Below are 19050 nucleotides of genomic sequence, written 5' to 3'. Positions count from 1 at the left end.
TGTTTCCCGCAAAGCAGTGCTTGGGGTAAATAACACTTTTTTAAGGGGACAGAAAGACTACAAACATTTATAACTGGTAAATGTGTTCAAATAACTTAAGACAGCACACTGAGATTTTTTATTTATTGAAAAAATAAAAAATAAAGTTTCAGTTCTACTACATTTCAAGTACGGCTAGAGCAGTTACAGTACAATGAAAATTACATCACAGTACATTGTCAACTTAAAACTTTGTCAGCAAGAATAAATTTTTTCCGATTTGGACCACATGGGGTGCAGAGTGACGTCACTGCCCCGAATCTGAGCTGTTATTTCTAAGAAAAGGAAATAGGTATAAAGTTAATTTTAATGGCACAAACCAGCACAAATTGAGCACAAACGAATGGCACCAGTTTGGAGTGATTTTGATGTCACTGTTCCTGAATTAAAGTTTTTATCTGTAAGTAAATTAAAGAAATATGTACAAAGTTAATTTTAATGGCACAAACAAATGGCTCTGATTTGGAGCATTTGGACTTCATGGGGTGGAGATTGATGTCACACAGCCAAAAAAAGAATGCTTAATATCTCAAACATCAAACCAGCACAAATGCTCATTTTAGCAGCACAAACGCAGCACAAACTAATGATATAGTTTTGAAGATTATTTAATTATATGGGGTGCCAACTTCACTGAGGTGCTACAGGGACGTCTTGCTGTTTTTGCAGCATCTTGTGCAGGACTGCCACATTTTTTAGACACCTTATGGCTGCTCAATAATGGTGAAAATGATAGTCACGATTATTGTAAAATGTAATCGCGATTATTGATCACGATTATTTTGTTATTTGAAAACTTTTTTTATTATTATTATTACTGGGCTGCACAATTTGATCTTTTTATTTTTTATTTTTTTATTGTTACCACTGCTTAGATATCGATTCTAAAAGAAGAACAACAAAAATAAATAAATAAATAAAAAAAAAAAACATAAAATTACATTAAACAGTAGCTCTCATATTGAACAAGTTGTTAGAACTACAAACTAGTAAATGATTCCTTTTGACAAAAATTAAGTTGTGTTTTGCCCATTTTTTATTTATTTTTTTCTGATAAAGAAGATCCATTCTTTACATTTTTGTTATTTTATTATCATTAACATTATTATATTCCCATACCCTATAGTAATATATAATCAATGTATTTCTGTAATTATTGAGCACACAGAATTGCTATACAGTCTCAAGCCTTGATTTTGAAGGAAGGAAATGCTCTTATCTCCTCCTCGTTCCACACAGTGCTAGGGGTTACTTTAGACATGTTTACACACTTGTAATGGCCAAAAATATTTGGAATTATGCAAATGTGCAACTGAAGTACATCTGGAGCAGCTGTCAGCACACGTTAGCAACGTGTCCGAACTGAACTCAGATCACAGCTGTTCTGTCTGTATTACATACGTTATCGAAGCACGAGATGGAATTCTTATAATTCAAAACCCTTTTGGTCAGCCCATTCTCATGCATTCTTTATCACTTGTGCTGTCTTTATCACTTCTGTTATTATTAACAGAATATTAAACCAGGCCTGATCTGTTAAAATTCTACTATGTTACATAACAAAGTGCTATTCACACCATATTCTTTTATCCTCAACACATCACTATCATCTGAATGTGTAATTCTGCAGGGCATTTGCCCACCTGACTACAAAATGAATGTGTTGGCTGAGGCAGCTTCATGGATCACACTCACAAATACAAGGTGAGAATAGAGGTTCTTCACCTTGAGAAAAAGGCTAAGGGCACGAGAATGTTTTAGCATGTTTTTTTTTTATTTCATTTTTTCACAGCCTGGGCAAAAATATGCATTTGGGTCAAAAACGTATCAACGGTAAAGCTCCCTGATGCTGTAAAAGTATGACTTTCCTTCTCCTTCAGTAGTACTCTGTAGCTGCAAAGTACACACTGCAAAGCTTGGTTAGTGACAGTAATAGTCAAGGGTGTGACGAGACTATACACGATACTGCATTCACGAGAATGAGATGATATTTTAACACTATATACACTACCGGTCAAAAGTTTTGAAACACTTACTCATTCTTTATTATATATTTTTTTTTTCTTCACATTGTAGAATAATAGTGAAGTCATCAGAACTATGGAATAACAGAAATGGAATTATGGGAATTATGTTGTGACTAAACAAAATCCAAAATAAATCAAAACTATGTTATATTTTAGCATCTTCAAAGTAGTCACCGTTTCCCCAGAATTTGCAGACATGTTCTCTTGACATTTTCTCAACCAACTTGAGGAATCACCCTGGAATGCTTTTTAAACCGTATTGAAGGAGTTCCCATCTATGCTAGGCACTTATTGGCTGCTTTTCTTTATTATTTGGTCCGTCATCAATTTCAAAACCTTTTTTTTTTTTTTTTAAATAAATGTTAGTTTTATAATGAAATAAATTAATATGGTGGCACAATTATATTTTTGACTACAAAACTAATTTCAAACATTTAAGCATACGCTTTCAGCTCAAAAGATTTTTAAGATCATGAGAAACATTTCAGGCAAGTGTTTCAAAACTTTTGACCAGAAGTGTATATGACTGGAAAAATAGTATTTTATTCGACTGAAAGTCACAAAATGCAAAACAATGCAGGTGCATTTTTAAATGTTTTAACTAATCATCTTGTAATGAATTTCACTTCAGTTCTACTTTCTGAGTATGAATTATCATATGCAGTAAAATGCAAAACAATATGCAAGCACTGTAAAAGGTTTTGCCACAAACTCAACTGACTGGCTTCTCTCCTGTATGATTTCACATGAGTCTCTTCAGACCTGGTTGATTTTAGTTGAGAGTTGCGGTGGTTCTGTAGGTGTCTTTGCATAGTGCTTGTGTTAGCCACGGTGTACGGCACTATTTTCTTACAGTGCTTACAGTGGCTGTGTCTCATTTGTAAGGCTGTGTCCTCCGGAGGTCACATTTGTTGGCTGCATACGTCATCGAGGCTGTCTTGTTTCATTTTCTTTCATTTTTTTTTTTCTTTTTATTGGGAATGCAAAAAAAGGTTAACAATTGTATAAATGTTAGTGCATATACATAAAATGCATTGACAATAGATAAAAAATAAGAAAAAGAAAGACAAAAAAAAAATGTAAAATGAAACGAGACAGCCTCGATGACGTATGTGGCTGATAAATGCAGCCTCCGAAGGACGCAGTCTGTCACTCTGTCGGCGTTTATTTTTTCCAAAGGGTACCTAAAATGCTGCCACACAAACGATTTAAAAGTGGCGGGGGCATCTTCTATGCTAATTTCACCCTCACACTCATGCTGATATCATGACAGCTTTTCACCTCAACGAGAAATATTGTCATGTTTTAATATCGCGAGATCTCGTCACACCCCTAGTAATAGTTGACAGTAATGATTAAAATGATAATCACGATAATTACGATTATGTTGCTCAAAATTTTTATCGTGATATATATATATATATATATATATATATATATATATATATATATATATATATATATATTATTGTTATAGGGACACACGATTTGGACAAAAAAAAAAAAAGGAAGAAAACTGTTGCCACTGCTTAGATATCAATAAAAAAATAAAAAAAAAAAATAAAAAAAATCTAAATAAATAAATAAATAAATAAATAATAATAATAATAATAATAATAATAATAATAATAATAATAAAATGCTTTTGCATTAAACAGCAGCTCTCATGTCGAACAAGGTGTTACAACTACAAACTAGTATATTATTCCTTTTGATGTAAATTAAGTCATGCTTTGCCCATGCTTTTTTCTTTTTAGGGTTTTGACACTTAAGCCCTCTTTAAATATTTTATTATTATTTTTAATAATAATAATTATTATTGTTTTTATTGCAATATATAATGGTGATATATTTCTCTAAGTATTTAGCATGCGTCATTGCTATATGGTCTCGAGTCTCTGTTTTGACAGAAAAATGAAATGTGTGTGTTGTTTCTGTGTTCAGTTTGAGTTGACAACATGCACCTTCTGTACATCAACAAAATGTCAGTGCCATGGGGTTAATTTAGATTTGTTTAGAAACTTGTAATGGTCAAACATATTTGGAATGTTAAACTGAAGTAAATCTGGAGTGCTTAAATATAACACGGTCAGCAAGGTCGGTTAGCCACCTGCACGAACAGAACAGAGCACAGTTGTTCTGTGTGTAGCACATAAGCGCGGGATGGAACTGGTGTGTATCGAGCACAGAACCACTGTTAGACTGTTGAAACATCATTATGATGTTGAATCTCATTTGCAACACACTACAGATCAGAGTGGTTCACATACGAGCTAACTTCTGAAGAGAGCGTGATAGGTCAGTTAAAGTGAATATTAGACTGCGAAAGAGCTTGTGATTTGGTCTGTCATCCGTAGACACAGCATATAAAGAAAATGAACAACAATTAGCAACTTTACCTGGTTAGAATTTCTGCTTGTTAGCTCACTAATATCACTGAGGGTTATGCTTAATTAACCACAAGAGGCAGCAAACATGATTGCGGTTAAAACAAGATTAATTGTGCAGCCTTTTTGACAACCGTATCTAAATGTAGGTGTGAAACCACTTATTTAGTGTTCTGTGTGTGTGTATGGATTCAGTCCTAAAGTTATGATGATTGATATAAGCGTAGCAATGATTTTGTCTCACAACTGCAATCAAGAAATATGAATGCAGTTTAAGTCACCGTTCAGACTGAAAACATTCATTGCAGAATGCAGGTGTCTCTCGACTTGTTTTCTTTTAACATGACGCCATCTTATAAACGCTGCGTTCTTGCGTGAGATGCTGAAAGAACAGCAAAACACGGTGCAGTGGTCAAAGATGTCCTTCTGGTGCATGTTTTCATAGAAAAACAATTCCAAAACAGCTCAAATGAATAAAAACTTTGATACAATAAACAATGTTGGCACTGTGTTGGGTCACCACTTAATGTCCAATGTAAAATCTGGGACCTGAAGCAAATCTATTTGAGAACTTAAAGGTGCTATAAGCAATTTTAGTATTCTGAAGCTTTCATGCGACTGAGCCGTTGAATTAGCCATGCCCCCTCATTCCAAAACCCCACCCTCCAAATATAATTTTGAGACCAAATCCGAGCAAAAGAGCAGCATTGTTTGTTCCTGTGGCTGTGAAATTCAACAGTGGTACATTAGCGCCCTCAACTGACAAACATTATGAATCATAGCCTCAATGAACCGCTTCAAATACAACACTATGAGAATGAGCAAAATGAAAATAGCAGATTTGTGAGATCTGTAGTGCATGCAATGTGCCATAAATATACTACAGCGCCTGTAATTCAGGAAATATCTCTTCACCTGCACCATGACCAAGAAAATCTGCAATTTATCGGCTGATAAACTGAAAAACACGTAAGCTTCGGTTTAAAACAGATGAGAGGACTATGGACATTGATTGCCAATAATTTAATGACTCTGTGAAGGGTAGGTGGTATCTTGTTTCCTGTCATGGTTTAACATCGATAGCTGTGTGCATCTGCAGTGTGAGAGGAAAAAATCTATATCAAAAAAATTTGGGCTGTTTTTATTTGCACTGTTCAAGAAGCTATTCTCGATTCCCAGGGATTGCTTGTTTTGTGGTGGCTGCACAGTAACCCCCTGATGCTTTGGAAAAGGTGAACATTTATACATACAAATGAAAACAATGATGCTCTCCTGACATTTTTTTTTTTTTTTTTTTGGGTCACATAAAACAAGCTGGGAGGACTTCTTGTTTTCCCAAGCGAGAACTTGGACATGAATATTTCAAGACACCCACTTGGCACTTGGCACCAGTTCTCATGCTTTCGCTTTATCTCTTTCTCTTTCACTCTAGAAGTTTTATTTATAAAATAAATAAAAATACTTCCCTGAATAAGGTTTTTTAAATGCAGAATGAGTAGGAGTACCTTGATCTGTCCAGTACATGTACATAATGTCCATTACATAAACGTTACTACAATATATATGATGCATGTCAAAGAAGTGTGTGCTGAATTATGCATAATGAGCTTTTTGTAGTTAATATAACTAGATAAAAGTGGGGGCCAGTTTTAGAACCAACAATTTGGGCAGGTTAATTCCTGAAATTAAAGGGTTACTTTAAAAGTCATTCCTTTAGAAATTACTACTTTCTTGCATCTAATCCAAATATCAAAATATAAAATATAATATGATTACTTTTAGTTACATTTAAAATTTCACAAGGCTTTAACTTTACTAAAATTTACTTAAAGGGATAGTTCACCCAAAAATGAAAATTCTGTCAACATTTATGCACTTGCATGCAGTTCCAAACCTATATGACTTTTTCCTAACATGGAACACATCAGGAGATGCTAGCCAGAATGTTGGGGACTGACTATCTGGTCACTGACAGTCACCGGTCACTTTCAAAGCATCTTTTGCCCATACAATGAGTAAAAAGTAACCAAGATTGAACATTCTGTCTAACATTTCCTTTTGTGATCCACAGAGAAATAAAATAAAAGGAGTTTGGAACAACATGAAGGTGAGTAAACGATGACAGAATTGTCATTATGGGGTGAACTATCCTTTTAAATGTCTTCTGTAAAACAGCAAAACAATAAGAGAAAATTATGGCAAAGTTTTCAAGAAATGAAAGCGTTTTCTCAGTAGTGGTGTTGTGAGAGGTGTCATGTGCATCATCCTGAGGCGAGATCAAACACGGGTATTTGGAAGCCTCGGAAAGCTGTGTAGAAATTAATTTTCAATGATATCAACGGAGACCAAGTGATCCAGAACTGCTGGGTATATAAACTAAATATTTTAACCCTACAAGTAATCCCAATTTTTACAAAATGTTATGGTAATCTCATTACGTCTTATGTTAATATAACTAACAGAATACAGTTACCTTATTATTATTATTATTTGTATTATTATTATTTATCTTAATTACATAACTCTGTTCCAAGTATTCTGGTACTTCTCAACTCAGAAATTTATACCTGATTTTTATGCCATTTTGAAAAAAAGTCTCAATTTTGGTTTGTACTGCAATTGTAAGTTTGTAAATCTAGAACTTTTTAAAGATAGGTTTATTGTTGATTCTTATATTGCAAAGCATATAAAATGTGCTTATTTAAACAATAATAGTTAATGGTAAACAAGTAACTTTAAGTAGGCACGCACAGAATTCCACTGAATCCACCAGAGATTTTAACCAACACAGATTTCCATAAAATTTTAACCATATACACTAAGTTTTAAACAACTCCACCCCTTACTTGTTCATTTATTAGATATTATGGCTAATTTTATGATAATTTTGGCAAAAACCAGTAAGAGTACAGGTCGGTCAGCTCCTTTTAAAAGGATATTTCAATCCAAAACAAATTTAATTCGGTTATCGTCACTTTATCACCCTCATGTTTTTCCAAAACCGTATTACTCAAGTCACCATTCACTTTCATTTTATTGTAATAAAAAAATGCAATGAAATTGAATAGGGAAAGGCTAGTTTTCTACTCTAATCTCCTTTTGTGTTTAAAGCTTTGGATCAACACAAGGGTTTGTAAGTGATGAGAGGAATTTTTAAGTGAACTATACATTTAACACACTATCCTTTAAATCCATTTCTTATATTTTAATACACAGGTTCCATGTGGCTTAGCAATGACTGAAGAGAAAATGACAGAAATATCTGGGTTGTAGAGCTATCACATTAATCTTTACCAAAGTGTGAAAACACCACCCATCCCAAGCACGCACCATACACACAGCTGGCTCTTGAAAGTATGAATTTTCTCCATCAGATTTCGTAATTATGGTACATTGCCATTTAGACAGCAGCAGCCAGTCTGCTGGCTGAGTGCTGTCCGCGATTGATTACTGAGCTGCAGCAAACATATCAATGAGAAGAGATATGCCCTTGCCCTGGCAGCCATCCCCCCTCTAGATTAATATACTATGTCACTCTCTGATATAGATCACCCATTCAAACCCAACAATCCAGGGAAGTAAATGCACCTCCCCGCTCCCTCTGTCACACTTGGCGGCTTTGCGCAATTTTACCTTAGCTCATTCAACAGGATGTGATATCATATGACAGTGCAATGTGATAGATCATGAGGAAATGTGTGCAGTTGCATAATGCATTGTCATAATGCAAATGGGTAGTTAACAAATAACATGCATATTCATTTTTTATTATTAAATGTTAAATGTTTTATTAATATATAAAAAGGAAGGATTTTTAACAATTTTAGCCATCATTTAAGTTTTTTTGCAGCTCAACATGGCTTTCATAATTCATTTTGTTTTGTTTTTGTTTTCGTCATTCGGGAAGCGAATATCGAAAGCAGTTATTATTTTTGCAGTTATCTTTGGTGACGCTGTTGCCGCAGATTTTACTTCATCTATTAGTAGTGTACGGTGTATTTGATTGGGAACAGTTCACAGTTTCATACAAGTCAATTTAACATATTGTTTTGAAGACACGGTGCTACTTAATGCAGAAAATTTTCTTTGTACCTCAGGTTGTAAAATGTCAGGCAAATAAAAGATAATATCAACTACCAATAGCGGGAAGCATGGGCAGCACTATGTCTCCTCACGGATCCTATTTTGGGAACTTGTTTGAGTGTAAATACTGTTTATGGCCAGGGATCCGTGCCTACACTTTACAGTACCCTCGAAGTGAAGAATTTGAAAGTAATAAGGAATATATTAAAAAGATTCTCTATAGTACAGTGCTTAGGCTGTTAGTGTGTATGACTTGCTCTCTAGATTATGAAACACACATTTGCATACATTACACTCACCCAGGCAATCAGGCACACATGCAATTATGGCATGTGTGTGTGTGTGTGTGTGTGTGTGTGCGTGTGCGTGCATTTTATTATGACCTAAACACATTCATTACACATATAAACACATAGAAACGTAGAAATCCAGGGTGGTCTCATTCGTATTCCTACGTAGAGCACATATTTGTATGTTTGCATGGACACTGATGCGTACAATATCATTTGTTCGAACATGATTAAGCACAGGCCGCAGAACAGGTACCACCTACATCACCTGCTGTAGCATCAAACATCATTATCACCTATTTAGAGGGCAGTTAAATAGCTCTAATTCATATCAATTTATCATCTAAACCCCTCATACTGATTTATATTTCATTTGAGATTTTTGCACAACAAAGTAATTTCAAAAAGACCAGCAGAAATCTCTGATCTCCAGTGAACGACTCTATAATAACTACAGTACTGGGATTAAAGGATATGCCGCACAAACCTAATAATGCCTTTAACCTAAAGGTTTTTTTTTTTGTTTTTGTTTTTGCATTGTGTGCAAATCAGTCAGTGTTTGCAAGGCATTGTATTGATATTCCATTCTGGTTACGGTTTGTTTTAAACCCCTAACTCTTAAAGGAATAGTTCACCCAAAAATGAAAATTATTTTATCATTTACTCACTCTCATGCCATCCCAGATGTGTATGACTTCTGCAGAACACAAATGGAAATTTTATAAGAATATCTCAGCTCTTTAGGTCCATACACTGCAAAAAAATTATTTTCATGACAAGTATTTTTGTCTTGTTTTCCAATAAAAAAAAAAAATCTAAATATTCTTAAAACATGATTTATGTACTTGACAAGCAAACTGGCATGATATTTTAATTCTTGTTTTGAGAGACATCTAACTGAATTTAGTAAGTTTTATGCTTAAAACAAGAAAAAAAGGTAAGAAAAATAAACTTAATTCAAAGGGATTGAATTAAGCAATGACAGGTTAATTTTTTTCTCGTTTTAAGTCTAAATCTCACTAAATTCAGTTAGATTTCTCTTAAAACAAGACTTAATATAGTATGCCCTTTTGCTTGACAAGTAAATAAATCATGTTTTAAGAATGTTTCGATAATTTACAGGAAAAAAAGACAAAAATGCTTGTCTTGAAAATTATTTTTTGCAGTGTACAATTCAAGTGAATGGTGACCAGAACTGTTAAGCTCCAAAAAGCGCATACAGGCAGTATAAAAGTAATACAAAAGACTCCAGTGGTTAAATCTATGTCTTCAGAAGTGATATGATTGGTGTGGGTGGGAAACGGATCAATAATTATTTTTATTTTTATTTTTTTTACTATAAATCTCCACCTTTGACTTGCCTGAGCAGTAGGTGGCGATATGCATGACGAATGTGAATCGCCATAAAACAAAAGAATTTGGAAGTAAAAAAGAAAGTGGGGATTTATAGTACATGACTTAAATATTGATCTGTTTCTCAAACACACTTATTATATTAACTCTGAAGACATGGATTTAACCAGTGGTGTAGTTTGGACTACTTTTATGAAAGGGATGTCTAGGATGGCATGAGGGTGAGTAAATGATGAGAGAAGATGAATAATAAAAGTGAACTATTCATTTAAGTATTAAACTTGTGCTATTAATTCAGCCCGAACTTAATGTGCAGTTTTAGATGTGCTATCTATTTTTGCTATTTGTAAATCTTTAAAGAAATGTATGATTAAAGTTTGAAAGCTAATTAATTTGTAGGGCTGGGCATTGATACTCTTTTCCCGATTCTATTCCAATTCACAAACTGTAACTTGACTTGATTACAGTTAATGTGGGTATATTTGGTTATACTAATCATTTTTAATTTGAAGATTCTCAATTCTGCTTTTTGATACCACAACAAAATACTAACTAATCTAAGTAAACTTTGTTTCAAGTTCACAAGTAATTATTATTCAATGCAAGTAAACGGTCATTAATAAAGTAAGAACATAGAAACAAATGACCTGTAATATAACAAATGAAATCAGCAGGACAAAGATAACATTTAAGAAAACAGTGTTTTAAGTTTTTGACAGCAGTGTGGAGTATTCAAGTGTGCATTCAGAAGTTGAATGAATACAACTACATAAATTATTTACATACCAGTACTAGACTACGGCATATCTAGGCTGCATTTACACCTCAAGTCCGATGTTTTGATACAAATCTGCTTTTTTGTCCTGCTGAATTATGATTGGTATTCGTTTCTTTTTTTCTTTTTTTTTTTTTTTCATACATTTGCATACTGACTTATGATTGGTTGTGCCTCCTTGCATACATTTTATCATTTTTTCCCACTTTTACAATGCAAAATCATTATGATTTAACTGAAAATAAGGCATGTGCTAAGTGTTATGACAAAGGCAATTCTACTCTGATGCATTCATTTACACAGAACTAAGGCCTAAAACCTAAAACCTAAAACCTAAACTTACCTAAAACACTATTCTTTGCTGTCTCGTAAGCACTGGTATTTCCTTCAGGAAATGCAAATTTAGATTTCTTTTCATGTGCCCTGTTGCATTTGCTAATCATGATGTTATTCCATAAAACAAATAGCTTTTTTTTTTTTAGACACCCAACATTTCAACTGATGCAGATGCAACATAATGTATATCACACCATAAACAGTTTATGGTCTTATAAATGGTAAATAGTAATTATTTATGAGTACAATTAATTGCATAATTTACCTAGGGCCCTTTGAAGAGGCTCCGCAATGGGCATAAACATTCCATAACTGGGCTGGTTTCTTTCTTTCACCTTGGGATTAAATCAGTTAATGGCTCTCCCTGGCAAAACACTTTGACATGATGGTGGTTTTTGATGGAGATGGATTGGTTCTAGAGTAGGAGTGCTCTCAAGGTTGACACTAAACTGTGAAAGGCATTATGGTGGTTAACCCTCACTGCATCAAACTACAGTCAGGCAGAGATAATTGTCATCACGCCATTGGCTATTGAGACTCTTTCCTTTAATGAAAGGTATGGAATTTTCATCTATTAAGTGCTTAGGTGAGCAAAGGATATGGGTTATATGTGCAAAATTAAGGGAAAGTGTAGATATAAGAAACATTTAGCTTTATTATTACAAGGAAATTGATTAGAAGGATGAAAATTGGATGAAGTCAGTTTTTATTTTACATTTGGATTCAAGACTTGAAATTCTAATGATAAGATATACATATTGCTGCTTCCTTTATTTTATTTGCTAAATTACAAACTGTGTTGCTTCAAAGCCTCTTGCATAATGTTGCTCCATGTGTCTTTAAATAGTTGCACCAAGCACAAGGCTGATTTACAATACAGTGTGAATTAAATAACTTTATTGCACAGCTCTGTGGGATAATCTATTCTGACTGGTCAATGGCATCATTTAGCAATCTGATATTTCTCAGTAACATCCACATATCTGGATACCATGGAGTCAGGCGGTAATTTTCACAAAATAAACACCAACATAACAATTTATTTCTTCTCACATAATTACATATTTTGTACGCAAATCAATATTCAATAATCAATAGTCAGGGCTCGACGATAAGGACTGCCCGATGGCCTGGGGCCAGTGTGCACTGTAAAAAAATGTACTGTAGAATTTCTAGGAATTACCTGGCAATAAAGAACTGTAAAAATGTTGTTAATTGCTGTAAAACAAATGACAGTGTAACACTGGAAAGTAATTTAGAGATATTTGTTGTAATATGAAATAGTCTTTTTTTTTTTTTTTTCAAGTAACATTGAATTAAACTTGTAATCTACTTTACAGTCATCTTTTGTAAATCTACTGAATTATAGTAGTTACCTGGCAACTAGAGTTGCCAATAAAATCCTATAAATACCTTAAAAGCCAAGATGTTGCTGTAAAATTGTTTTGAAGTGAAAATGCTGGAAAATGATATATTATAATAAAAAAACTGTAATATATTTTTTTTTCCTAAATTTATTTGTAAATTCTTTAACTTTTTAGAATTAACTGCGTTTAAGTTTCTTAACAAATCAACAAAACCAAATTCAAAGCTGCTGCAAGTAAAAAAATAAATAAATAAATAAATAAATAAAAAATTTAATACATACACTATATTGCCAAAAGTATTCACTCACCCATCCAAATAATTGAATTCAGGTGTTCCAATCACTTCCATGGCCACAGGTGTATAAAATGAAGCACCTAGGCATGCAGACTGCTTCTACAAACATTTGTGAAAGAATGGGCCGCTCTCAGGAGCTCAGTGAATTCCAGCGTGGTACTGTGATAGGATGCCACCTGTGCAACAAGTCCAGTCGTGAAATTTCCTCGCTACTAAATATTCCACAGTCAACTGTCAGTGGTATTATAACAAAGTGGAAGCGATTGGGAATGACAGCAACTCAGCCACGAAGTGGTAGGCCACGTAAAATGACAGAGCGGGGTCAGCGGATGCTGAGGCGCATAGTGCGCAGAGGTCGCCAACTTTCTGCAGAGTCAATCGCTCCAGACCTCCAAAGTGCATGTGGCCTTCAGATTAGCTCAAGAACAGTGCGTAGAGAGCTTCATGGAATGGGTTTCCATGGCCGAGCAGCTGCATCCAAGCCATACATCACCAAGTACAATGCAAAGCGTCGGATGCAGTGGTGTAAAGCACGCCGCCACTGGACTCTAGAGCAGTGGAGACGCGTTCTCTGGAGTGATGAATCACGCTTCTCCATCTGGCAATCTGATGGACGAGTCTGGGTTTGGCGGTTGCCAGGAGAATGGTACTTGTCTGACTGCATTGTGCCAACTGTGAAGTTTGGTGGAGGAGGGATTATGGTGTGGGGTTGTTTTTCAGGAGCTGGGCTTGGCCCCTTAGTTCCATTGAAAGGAACTCTGAATGCTTCAGCATACCAAGAGATTTTGGACAATTCCATGCTCCCAACTTTGTGGGAACAGTTTGGGGATGGCCCCTTCCTGTTCCAACGTGACTGCGCACCAGTGCACAAAGCAAGGTCCATAAAGACATGGATGAGCGAGTTTGGTGTGGAAGAACTTGACTGGCCTGCACAGAGTCCTGACCTCAACCCGATAGAGCACCTTTGGGATGAATTAGAGCGAAGACTGCGAGCCAGGCCTTCTCGTCCAACATCAGTGTCTGACCTCACAAATGCGCTTCTGGAAGAATGGTCAAAAATTCCCATAAACACACTCCTAAACCTTGTGGAAAGCCTTCCCAGAAGAGTTGAAGCTGTTATAGCTGCAAAGGGTGGGCCGACGTCATATTAAACCCTATGGATTAAGAATGGGATGTCACTTAATTTCATATGCGTCTAAAGGCAGATGAGCGAATACTTTTGGCAATATAGTGTATATGAGGGATGACTGTGTAGTTCCTCTTCTCTGAGACCTTTCTGATTCTTTTGCCTTTTGTGTTTGTATTGGAGCCAGTGGGTGGGTTGATTCCAAGAAAACATCTGCAAAATCAATCACAAAACCACAAGCAGAAGCTTGAGGATGCAGTGTGCAGAATTGAATGAAACTATTTCAATAAAAAAATAACAGTAACACTTTTACAATAAGGTTGCATTTGTTATTGCATAAGTTAACAAACTAACAATGAACACCCCCTTTTGCAATCTTGTTTAATATATATATATATATATATATATATATATATATATATATATATATATATATATATATATATATATATATATATATATATATATATATATATATATATATATATATATATATATATATATATATATATATATAATATTGTGTAGGTCCCCCTCGTGCCACCAAAACAGCATCAACCCGCATCTCAGAATTGCATTCTGAGGTACTATTCTTCTCACACAATTGTACAGAGCGGTTATCTGAGTTACTGTAGACTTTGTCAGTTTGAACCAATCTGGCCATTCTCTGCTGACCTCTCTCATCAACAAGGCATTTCCATCCGCAGAACTGATGCTCACTGGATGTTTTTTTTTTTATTTTATTTTTTTTATTAATTTTGTATTTTTTTTTTATTTGGCACCATTCGGAGTAAATTCTAGAGACTGTTGTGCATAAAAATCCCAGGAGATCAGCAGTTACAGAAATGCTCAACCAGCCCATCTGGCACCAACAATCATGCCATGCTCCAAATCACTGAGATACAATTTATTCACACTCAACAGTCTCTAGAATTTACTCTGAATGGTGCCAAAAACAAAAAAACATCCACTGAGCGGCAGTTCTGTGGATGGAACACCTTGTTGATGAGAGAGGTCAACAGAGAATGGCCAGACTGGTTCGAACGGACAGAGACTAAGGTAACTCAGATAACTGCTCTGTACAATTGCAGTGAAAAGAACTGGCGCTGTTTTGGCAGCATGAGCAGGACCTACACAATATTAGGCAGGTGGTTTTAATGTTGTGGCTGATTGGTATATATATATATATATATATATATATATGTATGTATTCTGAGATGGATATCGTACCGTGAAAATATACCATTGGTATACGCTACGATAACCGTCTCAGAAAATATCACAGTATACATTATTACACAATTATTATTATTATTATTATTATTATTATTATTATTATTATTATCAGTTACAATGACCCTTAAAGGAATGAAAACAGAAGGTTTTTTTTTTTTGTTTTGGTTGAACAAACGCTTTATTATAATTGAAACTTGAAACCATTTTTTTATTTTTTATTTATTTATGTATTTATTTATTTTTTTAATGGAAGTATGTGTAAAAGACAGTCTCCCTTTTGAAAAAATAAAAAAATAAGAAAGCTGTACATCTCCCATTTGAACAAAATAAATTAAGAGGAAAAAAGGAGCAGGACCTTTAAAAAAGTAATCTCTCTTTAAAAATAAATAAATAAAACTGTACTTCCTTTTGAAAAACATAAATGGGAGAGGAAAAAGTGTAAGACCTTTTTGTTACAATTTTCCTGAGATCAGATTATCATAGCAGCATGTATTATTTTATTTATTTTCAGGCCAGATTATGATGAAAAACATGTAAGCATGTTGAGATTTTCTACTAAAATCTCAACATTCTAAAATTACTAAAATACATTCTAAAATTCTACAAAATTAACTACTAAATGAAAAATAAGGTCAGCTGTGTGAGCTTTTGAAATAATGTCCTATGATTATTAACTATTAATATTTACTGTAGGTGCGTGACAGCGCAGCCAGACTGCTCCTGTCTGTACCTTTAACTCACACACTCACTCTCTTATGTCAGCCCCCCCAGTGTGTGTGTTTTTATGGGGTCAGATCGGGGTCAGAGTGTGTGTGTGTGTGTGTGTGTGTGTATGTGTGTATGTAAGAGGTTACCGAATTGACAGACAATGCAGATGGAGCCGGGATGTGGAAAATGTTTTTGATGCTGCATTTTATGATCGATGTTTAAACGTTCACACGTTTTTCATTAGGGATTAAAGTGGTGTTCTCGAAGATGGGCGAACATGTTTGATGTGTTTCCTCCTTTGGCAGCCACTTTGCGTCCACATTTTTTGCAAACTGGATATTCGTCCTCGAAGACAACTCCCCATTCGTATTTGGGAAATCCAAAGTAATCCCACGCTGCTGATTTTAAGTTCTTTTTCGGTGGGGAATGGAGATAGATCTTTTTCACGGACTGTGATGACGCATTTCCGCCGTATTTATATATATATATATATATATATATATATATATATATATATATATATATATATATATATATATTATATGATATATATTTTTTAAATATTGAGTGTAAATGTAAAACATTATGCTTTGTGTTATATTACCCTGGAATTAGTAAAAAAATAAAAAAAATAAATGAATTGCCACAGCTGCAAGGGGGTTTCGATTACAGCTGCTGAGAGAGTGACAGTAAATTTGGCATCTTCTCCCATTTTACTGTCTTAATCTACCATGTAATAATCAGGAAAATGTACAGTCAACCGAACATAATCTCAAAATAAACCCTGACAGGACCCTGACGCGAAGCGTATATATATCCCTAACTTAATAAATGTTTAAAAAGGGTGTTGTATTGTCCATTGTTAATTCAAGGCAGTTAATGTATTACGTAGTTTTAACATTTACACTTTTTCAGTGTAAATAAATGTACAGTATATGTATCATTTAACATTAACCAAAATTAACAATGTATTACACTTTATAACAGCATTTATTAGTTCATGTTAACTAATGCATTAAGTAATGTTAACACATGCAACCTTGGTGTAAAGTGTAACCAAAATGATGATTTGTTTTTTTTACAAAACAAATCATTTTTAATACATTATTAAGCACATGGTTACCTTTGAATGAATATAATATGCAAGATGCCTGCTCCTGTTACACCGGATTGAAGTAGTAATGAGACGAAAACAATGCTGAAAAATCCAGCTGAAGTCAAATCCAACAAGTCAAGTCATTTTTAATTGTATAGCGCTTTTCACAACACACATCGTTTCAAAGCAGCTTTACAGGAAATCATGCATTAAAAAAAACAAAAAAATGAAACTGTAATATCTATAATGTCTTACAGTGATCATTGTGTAGTTTGATTAAATATGATTGTAAAATGTGTATAAAAATTAATAATTAAATAATAATTGCATTTAGAACCCCTGTGAGCAAGCTGAAAGCGACTCCATAAGATGTTGGTTAATGGAGAAAAATAACCTTGGGTGAAACCAGGCTCACTGTGGGGGCCAGCATGAATATAATGCCAGTATTAGTTATTTGTGTGCAGTGCGAGTCATGGTTTTAAATTTGTAAATAAGTAAGCTTTAAGTCCCAGTGTTTTAAAAAGAAAAAGAAAAGATTTTTATGAACTTTAAGATTAATCACTAATGTCTTTTACATAGATGCATTGTCCTTTGTAGTTGGCTGATGAAGGCTTTTGTTGGCAATTAAATGAATGTGAGAGTGTAGTCCATCAATAGACACAGGTGATGCAGGCAGAGATAAATTATGAGGTGCATCGCAGTTCAACCTGCAGGTCATTTCGGTGAGGTTCGGTGGGTTCCATCATAAGCATGGTTGGGGAATAACGGAATACATGTAATGGGATTACGTATTTAAAATACTAAATATTAGTAACTGTATTCCACTACAGTTACAATTTAAATCATTGGTAATCAGAATACAGTTACATTCAAAAAGTATTTTTGATTACTGAAGAGATTACTTTGCATTTTATTGTCATTTGTTTCATTTAATATTTAGATTATTCAGTTGGAAAACATGTATCCATGTAAATGATGCGATCTGAGAAGCATTTGAACAGCGGTGAAACACCGCTTGTTTCATTCATACGAGCGCTTTCACACTGTTGTGAGTGAAAAGGTGGATATGACATCATTGAGAAACTTTCCTTTGGGTAGTTACATCGTGTTTCTTCAGCTTAACAAAAAACAGTTTGAAACACTTTGACTGATGAAACATATATCCAGTAAATAAACGATTACATGCCTTGTCAATGTTTTTTATGCGGTCAGGCTATTTTTACAAGAAATGCTAACCAATGTAGCCTTCAACATCGAATAGAAAGCTACAAATATTATATTTTCTGCCTCGTTATGAACAGAATACACATACAATCAGAAAAGGATGTCGTTGTTTTCACTCTGCGGGGTTTTGAAGTTTTGAGCAGCAAAAATATTTAACTTTTTGTAAATTGTCATGTGAACATTTAGCTTTATGCTAAGCTAAAATGCCATTTCTTGCCTTTACATGCATCTGTTACCAGACATGATCATATTTTAAAATGAATTCTATAAGGGAAAAGCACCTTTTTTTCTCTAGTAAAACATTTGATATTAGAGCAAAGATGTACTGCAAAAATATTATTCTTAATGAGAATGTAAATATTGGTTTTTGTAAAAATATAAAAACAAATACTTAAAACAAGATTTATTTGAGTAGTAAAACTGCATAATATATTTAAGCTTTTTTTCAGAGATTATTTTTATTTTTATTTTTTTATATGAGTGAATTTTCTTACTTTATTTACTTGTTTATAATCAAAACAAGTGAAAAATTTGCCAGTGCTGAAGAAGTAATCCAAAGTATTTATATTGCGTTACTGACCTTGAGTAATCTAATGGAATATGTTACAATGGTCCGAATATCCATACTTCCCTACTATATAGTATGTCAAAAACAGTACGCCAATGTAGTATGTCCGAATCCACAGTATTCATGAAGCAGTAAGCGAG

Source organism: Myxocyprinus asiaticus, chromosome 27, assembly GCF_019703515.2.
Source record: "Myxocyprinus asiaticus isolate MX2 ecotype Aquarium Trade chromosome 27, UBuf_Myxa_2, whole genome shotgun sequence".
NCBI classification, from domain to species: domain Eukaryota; kingdom Metazoa; phylum Chordata; class Actinopteri; order Cypriniformes; family Catostomidae; genus Myxocyprinus; species Myxocyprinus asiaticus.
This window is presented reverse-complemented; position numbering follows the sequence as displayed.